The 10,782-nt window shown below is 42.3% G+C and overlaps 1 non-coding gene across 1 annotated transcript; it reads left to right on the top strand.

Annotated features, from left to right (window-relative positions):
* Nucleotides 1-8,265: 8,265 nt before the first annotated feature.
* Nucleotides 8,266-8,372, top strand: LOC111726772. The gene has a single exon (XR_002774472.1). It is a non-coding gene; the product is annotated as a U6 spliceosomal RNA (small nuclear RNA).
* The last annotated feature ends 2,410 nt before the right edge of the window (nucleotides 8,373-10,782 follow it).

The raw sequence follows: 10,782 nt of genomic DNA on the forward strand, positions 1-10,782 counted from the left end.
GGGGGAAATGTAGCAGCCCGTATAGCCTATGGCTAAGAGGAGTGAGTTATAAGAAATACCTGTAATGGAACACCTTGGTGAACAGGGCATGGAGAGAGATTTGGTTCTAACAAGCATGAGAGAGCTCACGAGATGAGACCATTGGTGAATTGGCAGTCTCTACACCTGTGGTGTTGAGAAGCACGAGCTCAGCCTTATATTAGGCTGGAGGAGAAGGCAGTCAAGAGCATGTGCATTCTATCACGGATCCACTTACTCTGACTCTGTCTCCTCTCCTGCCTGCAGAACGCCAGCAGGGCGTCTCTGCTGAAGATTACCAAGCTCCGCTAGAGACTAAGAGCTATCTGTTCTAAGAAGACCTTTACTCTCTCTAAGATACTGTCTCTCTCTAGCTAAAGTAGATAGCCCTCAAGCATCTACGAGAAACTCTTCCTGAGCAAGGTAGCTTAGTGGTCCGTGTCCAAAACCTACCTAAGCTGGGCCCGAGACCTGGCCAGTCCTGGGCCCTGACAGTTGGTCATGGTGGTACACACCTATAGTCCTGGAGACTGAGGTGGGAGGATCCCTTGAGCCCAAGATTTGGAGGCTGCAGTGAGTTATGATGGCACCACTGCCCTCTAAGCTGGGAGACAGAGTGAAATTTGGTCTCAAAAAAGGAAGGAAAGAAGAAAAGGAGGGAGGGAGGAGGAGGAAGGAAGAGAGAAAGAAAAAAGTTTTTCATTTTAAAAAGGTGGAAGTAGAAATGAGACGCGGGTGAGTCCTGGGTTTGACCAGGTGCAAACTGTCATTGGCAGATTGAGAGGAAGGAGAGCAAAAAGGACAGGAAAAAAAAAAAAAAGAAAAAGGTAGGTTGACACAGAACCTCTCATTTCTTCAAAATACTCCTTTAATGAAAGTGGGAGCTAACCCCATTCCAAAGTCATGTTTGGTCACCACAATTTAAGAATGTCTCAGTTTTAAAAATCTCAGTGCACATCATATTTAAAAGACTTTCACTTTGCATAGGAGCTAGTTACCTAGAGAACTCCTCCAACATAATTTCCCTTGTGCCACAGTGGCCCTGAGTTTCAACTCAATGCCCTATGATCACGTCACTCTCCCTCCCCGGGCAGACAAATCCTCTCTGCACTTGGCGTGCTGGCATGGCACTGCCAGGGGCTGGGGTAGGGTGGTGTATGCAGGTGTATGCATTGAATTGGTATCTATGTCCATGATGGTCCAACAAACATTTGTCAGCCTATAAGTTGGCTCAAATTTCCAGAAACCACTACTCAAAAAAGAAGAAAAGAAATCAAAATGTAATTAAAGCAATTTTAAACATGATACCCCCAAATCTATCAGAGTCCTGCTCAAGAACAGAAAAAGGAAGAGGGAATTCCCAACCAAAATCTTGGTCTTCCTTATGTTTACTGTTTCTACAAAGTCCTGAAATCCAAGGACACTTGTCTTGAATGTGGTGTCAAGACTCTGATTTTCTTTGGAGTCAAAGGTTTCTTTCTGCTCAGATGGTGAATTGAGACCCTTGGATGCGGTGTGGAGTTATGTCTGCCAAGCTTGCAGCATAGGGTGGGTAACATTTTCTCATTAAGCAAGGACCCAGACTAAACAGGACTTTAGGAAAGTGCTGACCAGTGACACCCCACCCTGAGAGCCTCAGCTGCAGTACCCTGTATTCAAGAAGGTGGAGGCTCCCGTGCTTAGTGGCTCCACCCTCAGTCTCTTCATCTCACTTGACTACAAAGCTCTTGAGAGGAAGGCACAGGGAAGTCTTGAAGACAAGCTTAGTATAGGCTTAAGATTAGTACCCAATATCTACACTTACATCCTGCTCAAGGAATTTGTCAAAAGTCACAAGTGTTCTAGGATAGTATCTGAAGCTGAAGTTATAAGATCTTGTCTACATCTCAGGTACATCTTAGTGGACACCATCTTTATTCTGTTTCCCTCCCCTTCCACCCAGTGCTCAGCCACTCCTGGTTCCAGCACCTGTGCCACAGACCCAGCCCATGCTTGCTGTGGGAGCCCAGGGCCCTCACCAGCATGAGTTGGATGTGCAGGATTTGAGTCATCCAGGTCTTGGCTCCATCTCTACTTTACAACATTATCACAAGAAGGACAGAGTGCGGTGTATGAAAAGTACTTGGCTCAGGGTCTGGTACACAGCAGTCCTGGTAAATGATGACTGCTGCTGCTGCTATGTTATTCCAAGTGTGCTAAGGACAAACGTGTCCCAGACAAGTTGGAGCTTTCCCATCCCTCCTCCATGTCCCCCTCATCACCTCATTTCTCTATTCCCCACTGTGGCTGAGCCCAGGCCTCAGCCCCTATTCGGAATCCAGTTGGCCTGGCTAACCATTTTCCTCCCACTTTCTTGGTTACTCTTGGAGTTGTGTTCCAGATAAGATGGACCTTTCCCTCTACCCTGCACTAGGACTTTACTACCTGCGCGCACACATGTACACTCGTACAATTCTAAGAGCTCCGCAGTCAGAGGACTCCTGCATTGTGTCCCACCCACCAGACTGTGTTTGCCCTTGACTGTGTATATCAGCCTGGCTCAAAGTCTCCCCAACCTAGGATGTCCTCTCCATTGCAGCTGTCAGCCTCTGTGCTGCTAGAAAACCAATGAATAGACAGAGTGGGTAGAGACAGGCATGATTACAGGCAAATAATTTGAAGGACAGAGATGAAGAGTTCCCCTTCAGGAAAAGCAGGTATGTAGAAAATAGAGACATCCCAGATCTGCCAGAGCTTCTCTCCAAACACAGAGGCAGCAGGCAGAAAGACACTTTGGAGCAGCATCCTCATCTAAGCAACCGATTCAAGAACAGAGAGAGTCCCAGGTCCTTCTGGGGATTTGACAGCATTCAAGCACAGCCACCTGTCTGTAGGGCACAGAAATAAACATTTCCAAAACAGAAAAGGTAAAAAAAAAAAAAAAAAAAGACAATGTAGGTCTGTGATGATTAAATACTCACTCTTGCCTAGGTACTATACTAATCATTAGAAACCACCCTCTGAGCTTGGTGTCAGTACTAACTTGCTGGTTTTACAGCTGGGAAACTCAAGAATTAGAAAAGTTAGATAAGTTTCCTGGAGTCATACAGCAATAATGTTAAGAGCGAGAATTAAATTTAGGTTTGCACGAGTCCAGAGCTTTGTTTCAAATACTAGACGCAGACTAGCCAAGATGGGAGAACAATGTTCATGGTGGGATTAGGAGGCAACGACACGTGAATAGCTTGGCCTGAGGACCTGGTGGGAGAACTTCTACAGCCAGAGAGAATCACGCCTCCCAATTCTTTATGTCTGGAGTAAATTACAAAGAAAAACGGACACTCAGTGGGCAATGCTTTGAGGCCAGTTTTGCCACGTCTGGCTCTGCAGACCCAGTTGGGCAGCCTCCAGGGAGAAAGGGAATGCAGGACCAAGCAGAGGTTCAAAGCAGGCATCAGCAGACTTAAATCAGTTATCCTTTCCCCAGCCCTCCAAAGAGACCTGCTGACCCTCCTGGCCCCTCACTGGCCTCCCATCTCCCTCCTGCACTTCTCCTCTATGAAGGATCTGACACCATTTTCTCACCTGCATGCTTTCCCCTCACCCGTCTGGGCCAGAAGCTCCTTGCTTCATTAGCTCTTTGACCTTCTCTGACACCTGAACAGATTCCACACTTCAGGGTTTCAGTGGATTCCAGAAAGAATGATTCTGGACGATGAGCTCTCTGTGTGTACACAGCAAAGCCCTCATCCTTCCCCACCCTCCACCAGACCTTTTGAACACATTAGACCAAAGATCCACAGGACATAGACAAGATCGCTGGGGATTTCACCCACCTGTAACTTTATGCTGCCATTGGTAATGCTATTTTCCTCACGAGCAAAATTGATAGCAACTATTTTCAACTTAAATTTGCATGTAAAAATTCAGTTCCCTTTGAGATCAAAGTATTTTTGGAAAACACTCCCAAGGCACTTACCACCAGTGAGTCGAACTTGAGCTCTTTCTTCCTCAACTTCCCACCAACAGAGTATTAAGTCTGAAAGTCAATTTCTCTAATAGCTCAAGAATAAATAGAACAGCTGCCTTCTCTTTAATGACCTCCCATTTTCCTTATCTGTTAAGACACAGGAACCAGGTCACTGATAAGCTGCGGCTGACGAGCAGACTGTTAATAGGGGTGACTGCACTTTCCACCACATTCTTCTCTGTTTGGAAGATCTTTGATGAAGCTCTATTTCCATTTTTCACATTATCTTTGTAAATGGTCACATTTCACTTTAACTCTATTTTTCCTTCCTGTGGGCAACTCCCCAACCCCACCTAGGTGGCCATTCACTCACCACCCTTAAATTGGGTTGGTAGATGTTAACTAACCCACAATTACGTCTCTTAGAAGAGCAGTGCACATTTCTGCAACAAGTGGGTAGCTGAGGTCTCTCTCTCTTTTTTTTTTTTTTTCTTGTTGCAGTTTTTGCCCAGAGCTGGGTTTGAACCTGCCACCTCAGGTATATGGGGCCGGTGCCCTACTCCTTGAGCCACAGGCGCTACCCAGGTAGCTGATGTCTCAACATCAATGTTTTTGAAAACTCTGACACACCTAGTGAGCGTAAGTGTATGCCAGGTTCTGGGTGCTGTGACCTTGTATACACTGTCCATGTGATCCTCAGAGGCTGGTTACTTTGCTAAAGTAAAAGGTAAAGCCAGAATCCAAAGCCTCCATAACTAGGCTTTCTCCCCACATCCCCAGATGCCCTGTCTCAGATGGTTTTAATAGGGATCTTGGGCACATGCTGCAATTATTAGAATTCTAAATAAATCACATTTTCTTAGCTGTGGCTGTGCAATTTTTCTGTAAATTTTGTAATTTGAAATGACTTTCAAATAGTCAGTGTGTGCCATCTCCCATAAAGTCCTCCCTAATATATTAATAGTAACAGAGCATGAGCTTTAGACACAGCCTCGTTTTTCCCTGGCCAGCTGTGTGACACCAGACACATTCTCCAGCCTCTCCAAATCTTTTGGGCAAAGGATATTGTTGCCAATATTCAATGAATACCATATGTAAGGGGTCACTCATGTTAATGAATCCCAGTGGTTCTCTACCTCATTATATATTCCTCTTATTCTACCTAGCACAACTATTCAACATAAAAAGAAACCTGCAAAATTTATTTGAAAAGATCAAACTACTGATAGCATGTACCATGTTGAAATGTCATGTCTGTGTCAAGTCAGTGACAGAATTTGGGTAGTGAGTGATCTTTCATCTTTCTGTTTTTCTTTTGAGCTTTTATCAAAACCTCAGTCCCACCAGGGGAGCCAAACCACCCCTTCCCCTTACCTGTAACCACATAGTCAAAAGATGAAAATCTACCACAAGTAAATGATTACAGACTTCAATTGCATACTGTACGATCTTTATGTGGAGCATGATTTCAAATGAGGTCATTTGTTATTTTTTTCCCTCACTTCTAGAGAACTGGAGAAAGTACACCTAAGCTATAAAGCACAGGATACTACTGAACACAGTTGTACTCAGCATTGTGCCAGGCACTCTAAGAGATGCAAGGGGGAATGAGGCTCATTCCTCACTTCAAGGAATTTAAAACTATGGAAGAGACGAGAGAGAGAGAGAGAGATAGCATTTTACAAATCTGCAAAGTTAGGATTTCAGATAGGAACTTGAAACCATTCCTATTTTGAAACAATTTGAAACAATTTCTATTTGAACAATGTCTAATTATATTCTCAAATTTTGAGAGTTTTTTTAAAATTAGGATGGGTCATTTCCAGAATGTAAAGTCATCTTACTCAAGAGTGGAACTTTGAAACAATCTTTGTGGCATAGGTGAGCCATGGTTCTACTCTAAGTCTAGATCTCTTGCTATCCTTTGTCACCATATTAGTAATACCAGAACAGTCTTTAGAAACTTGAACCACATCTGTTGTGAAATTTATCTTTCAGTCTGCATCACTGCCTCACTTACGTACTTGACTGCTATCCGGACGAACACTGGCATTTCCAGTGTTCCCATCAATACTTGTTCAATCCAAGGAGGCCAAAGTCCACCAGGATCACGTTTGAAAAAAGATATGAGAGTGAAGGAGTTCAGGAGATTTCACTCCAAGATATGATTCCTTGCTGTAAAGACTATTTTGAATTAAAGGCCCTTTCAGATCAACAGGCCTTAGAAGGGGCTGTCCCCTCTTTCTGCATAAAGCCAGACCCATCAAAAAGAGCAACTGACTTCTCTTCCTCTCACTGTAATCTCAATATATTACAGGAAAGAACATCAAGAATGCAACCAGACCTGACCCAAATCATTTTACATATAATACCTGTCTCTCAGGTTGGTTTAATTTGCAAATAAAATCATTGGCAAGTCAAGATGTTTCCCCCCATCTATCCATTCTCCCAAGTATCTATTCCTCCTCCCTAGTAACCATAAGTTGCCCCTGAACGGAATTGCCTATATTCCTCACCTCCCTCCACCCTCTAAAATGAGGGTATATAAAGGTTTGGACCCCACTGGGGTATTGAGAAATCACTCTGTATAATTCTCCCTGGGAATGTGGGAAATAAATCTCCTTCTCTTGTTATATCTACCTTTTCAGGAGTTGATTTTTCAGTGGACCCTTCTTACCCCCACAAGGGCCTGCACAGCCATGGGAAGCTTCAGGAAGTTGCTCTTGAATAGTTCTATCTGTAAAATGTGGAATTCAGAGATGCCTGCTGATTACTCACCTGGCAGGGAGAGACTACATGAGCCTGTGAGCACCCAAAGAGCTCACCTTCTTTGAGATTCCCTCCCCAGGTGTGAAGATCTTTGATGGTCAAGTATGATTGACCTCAGCTGACTGCACCCATTAGAAGTAATTCTCTTTAATAAAAGTGCCCCATGACTGACAGAAGGCCATGCTCTAAGGGACAGCATAGCAATATCTGTGGCAATTCATCAAACAATGACACGAAAGGTAGGATCAAAATCAGCTGAATTTGTTTGTCTGAAATAAGAACAATATATTGTTGCTCCATGAAAAGCAGAAAAGCCTTTGGGGTGTGTGTGTGCGTATGTGTGTGCCTGTGCTCAGACACACATGCCAGGGTTATATCCATGTGAAGCGAATATCTTAACTCTGCACCCAGGCCAAAATGAGCCTTAGTAATACTGAAGATTTTACTAAATTGCCAAAACCAAGAGATTAACTGGTCTTCCTTGCTGCTTGAAAAATCAGGAATAATTGATTCAGATCCACTACCAGTTCCACAGCTTGTGACAGCTGGAGCCACGCACACACACAATCCAAGACATCTGCTAATTCCTCAGGCTCATCTTCTCACCATTCCTTTCTTATATCCTGTGCTCCTACATTCAGGAGGCCAATCTCTGTTCAACTCAGCATTAACCCAGAACTCAGTCCCTTCTTCAGCTTGCATGAGAAATCCATTTACATCAAACATTTTGGAAATGTGGTGCACCTAGCTAAAGATCCGTTCATCATAGGGAAGACCCGGTGGCTCCCCGGGACCCCCCACCCCACCATCCACAAGTGCCCTGTTCTGCCTCCCTCTCTTCTGCTCTTCACTGCCCTTCCTTCACAGTGGCATTGGGGAGCGCTTCTGTTCTCTCCAGCCTCTCACCAGCTCAATCCAAATTCACCAAGGTGGCCAGCAACTAGAAAGGCTGTAACTCTTTTAAAAAGAAGCTGGATTTGAGATGGAAAATCTATTTTCCCTCATCCCATTTGCCTTTGGCTCACCTTCATGTCTGTATGACCACCCCTTTTCCACTTCTAGAACTTTCTCTCCTCTTTCTTGGTTGCTACAACAAATATGTTGACTAGTAAGACTCCTCCTTTGTTCTCTTAAGGAGAATAGTTTCTTAAACAGTAGAAAAGTCTTATAAATACAAAGGTCTGAATAGCTTGTAAAGGAATTTCAGCATTTACATATATATAAAGAAAACTATAGGAGGATTAGTGCTTTAACCCAGAAAATTCTTTTCAAACCTATTGCTTAGACAGAAATTTTACTTCCTCATAAGTCTAGCCATGTATGTTTACTCCATCCCTCACCCTTATCATGTAGACATGATAGGAAATGACTCCTTATGAATAAAAAATCTGCCTGTGTTCAGAGGTTTAACTGACAGTCTTGATTTTACTGAACAGTTTGCTTAATAGGATCTACAGAGGTCAAAGTGGTCAGACTTTAGATCACAGTACTCTCTTTCTCATCCTCTCTTTGAGAAATTAAAAATTATAGTGCTTGCTTCCACAGCACAGATACTAAAATTAGAACGATACAAAGAAGAATAGCGTGACCTCTATGCAAGGATGACACGCAAATTTGTGAAGCATTCCATATTTTTATTTCTTGAAAAGAGGAAAAAAATTATACCTGTAGTCCCCAGCTACTTGGAAGGCTACTGCAAGAGAATCGCTTAAGCCCAAGAGTTTGGGGTTACTGTGAGCTGTAACACCATGGCACTCTACCCAGGTGACAGCTTGAGATTCTGTCTCAAAAAAAAACAACAAAACATTACAACTAAGCATGAATACTAATGTTTCACACTTTCCCTTTACTCTTATTCCGAAGTTCAGAAAATGTCTTGAATGTTAACAGAGATGCTTGGACAGAGGTTTGTGGAATAGGAATTATTTTAAAGCCATATTTATCCAGAATAAAAATAATTTTTAAAAATAAAAATATATCTGGAATAAAAATTTTGATCTGAAAGACTAGATTTTCTCTTTCCTCTCTCTTACACAACCTTCTTTCTCTAAAAGAAAAGAGAATGTTTATTTAGTTAATGGTTTCTACAAACACATTTAGATTTTCTACATTTTAACAGGATTCACATGTCCCCCATCAGTCTTGAGTAGCATATGCAAAAGAATGAGCAATCGAATTGGTAGAAATTGTACGTCATCAGTAAAGATACCTTCAATAGCTATGGCAGTCAGCCTCCAAGATGGCGCCCAACAAACTCTGCCTCCTGGCGTTCATGCCCCTGGGTAGTATTCTCCCCCACTGTACAAGGGCAGGTTTATGTGACCAATATAATATACAATAAGTGATAGCATGGCATTTCCAAGATGAATTTGTGAAAGGCACACTGCAGATGTCTAGGGCTCTCTCGAGTTACTTGCTCCAAGAGATGTTATATCATGAACAGCTCCACAAAATACCTCACACAGAGCAGTACTAAAGCCTCTTGCCAATAGCCACACGACTTCCAGTTAAGCCTTCAGTGGTGACAAATTGTAGCCAATAGCTTGTCCACAATTTCATGAGGACAGAACCACCTGGCTTAATCATTGTCAGATTCCTGTTCCCAAGGAACTTCGTGAAATAAAAAAATGACTATAGTTTAAGCTGCTGAATTTTTGATAACTAGTAGTTGATAGAATATAAGCCCATGCTATTTTCCTTGTGGATCTAACAAGGATGTAGAAGTCAGGAGTCCTTGCTAATATAAAATGATTTGATCCTCCTGGGTTTATTTGCATTGTATTTCCCTTACAAATTAGTCAAAAATTCAACTTCAACTTCTACTCAGTAGGCCTTTTGGTATCTACCTTGTCAGGAAGTATTTTCTATTGTCACCCTGGAGTTTCTGTCATCAGAGAAAACTTCTGATCTTAGAGATTGTTCCACTGCTCTTAAGAACACTCTTTCCTTAGTCTGATAAGATAAACTATCTTTCCTTCTACATGCCCATTCTAGATATTCAACAGACCTTTGCTCATATATCAGAGGGAAACAAATTTGTTTTGTCACAGAAAGCAACATTTCACCACCCTGACTTTGCAATCTGGGCTTTTCTCCACCTTCCCTCAGTTAATGCAAATGGCATCTGAGAGGCCTCATTTGGGGACATGTTCCATAACATCTTAGGGGCCCACAGGTGGCTGCCAGGGGGACAGTGAGCAGCCTGCAGAAGTTGTGGTGGAAAAGGGATGAGAACAGTGGAGAGGAGGCAGGGCTCAGCCTTATGCAAGGGTCTGTGACTTTGCACAATCTCCTCTTGATCAGACATGTTCTTGTGATGGTGCCTTTCTGTGGTAGTAACCTTTGATCCCCCAAATCTCAAACAAACTCTATGCCTTATGACATAATGAGAGCGTAAGGGGAAAAACCAATATATAGGTCATGTTCTCATTCTTTATTCCAATTTAACTAAATGTCAACATTTTCCTTCATGGTTCTATGTCTTCTAAAATCTAGAAATCCAGAAACTTCTATCTGGGGCTGACAAAAATTTAAAAATGTTTCTTGCTTGGTGAAATTCTCCAGTCCTGTAAATCATATGCATGATAGATTATCCTCTGAGATCTCATCCAGATATTTTGAAGCATTCCAAGAAACTCTAGATGTAGGCAGGGAAGAGGTGATTTCAGAGAACATAGAGCGGCATTTTCAGGAAACCAATTTAGTCATCTACTTAAAATTGTTTTTGCTTCAGGATTTTATCCAGTTCTCTTGAAATACACTTCCGTAATTGAGGACACATTTTGTTTTTTAAACAGCAGCTTCTTTGCCAATATACTTGTGTGACATGTAATACACAGTAATTGACAGGCACTTCTCTTTGATCTGATGTACAAAGGACTGGAATAATAGCACATCAAAGTTGTTTTCAAAACATATCTTTCTGATCACATAGGTAATGTTCAGCAAAGAAATTTTAAAATGTATAAAAAATTGTAAGTGAGAAAATTCCCATACCCTAATAATCTTCAGAGATAATTGATTTCTAACGTGCCCACATAATTTCT

This window comes from Otolemur garnettii, unplaced genomic scaffold (assembly GCF_000181295.1).
Source record: "Otolemur garnettii isolate 467f Iridium unplaced genomic scaffold, OtoGar3 scaffold00079, whole genome shotgun sequence".
Classification (NCBI taxonomy): domain Eukaryota; kingdom Metazoa; phylum Chordata; class Mammalia; order Primates; family Galagidae; genus Otolemur; species Otolemur garnettii.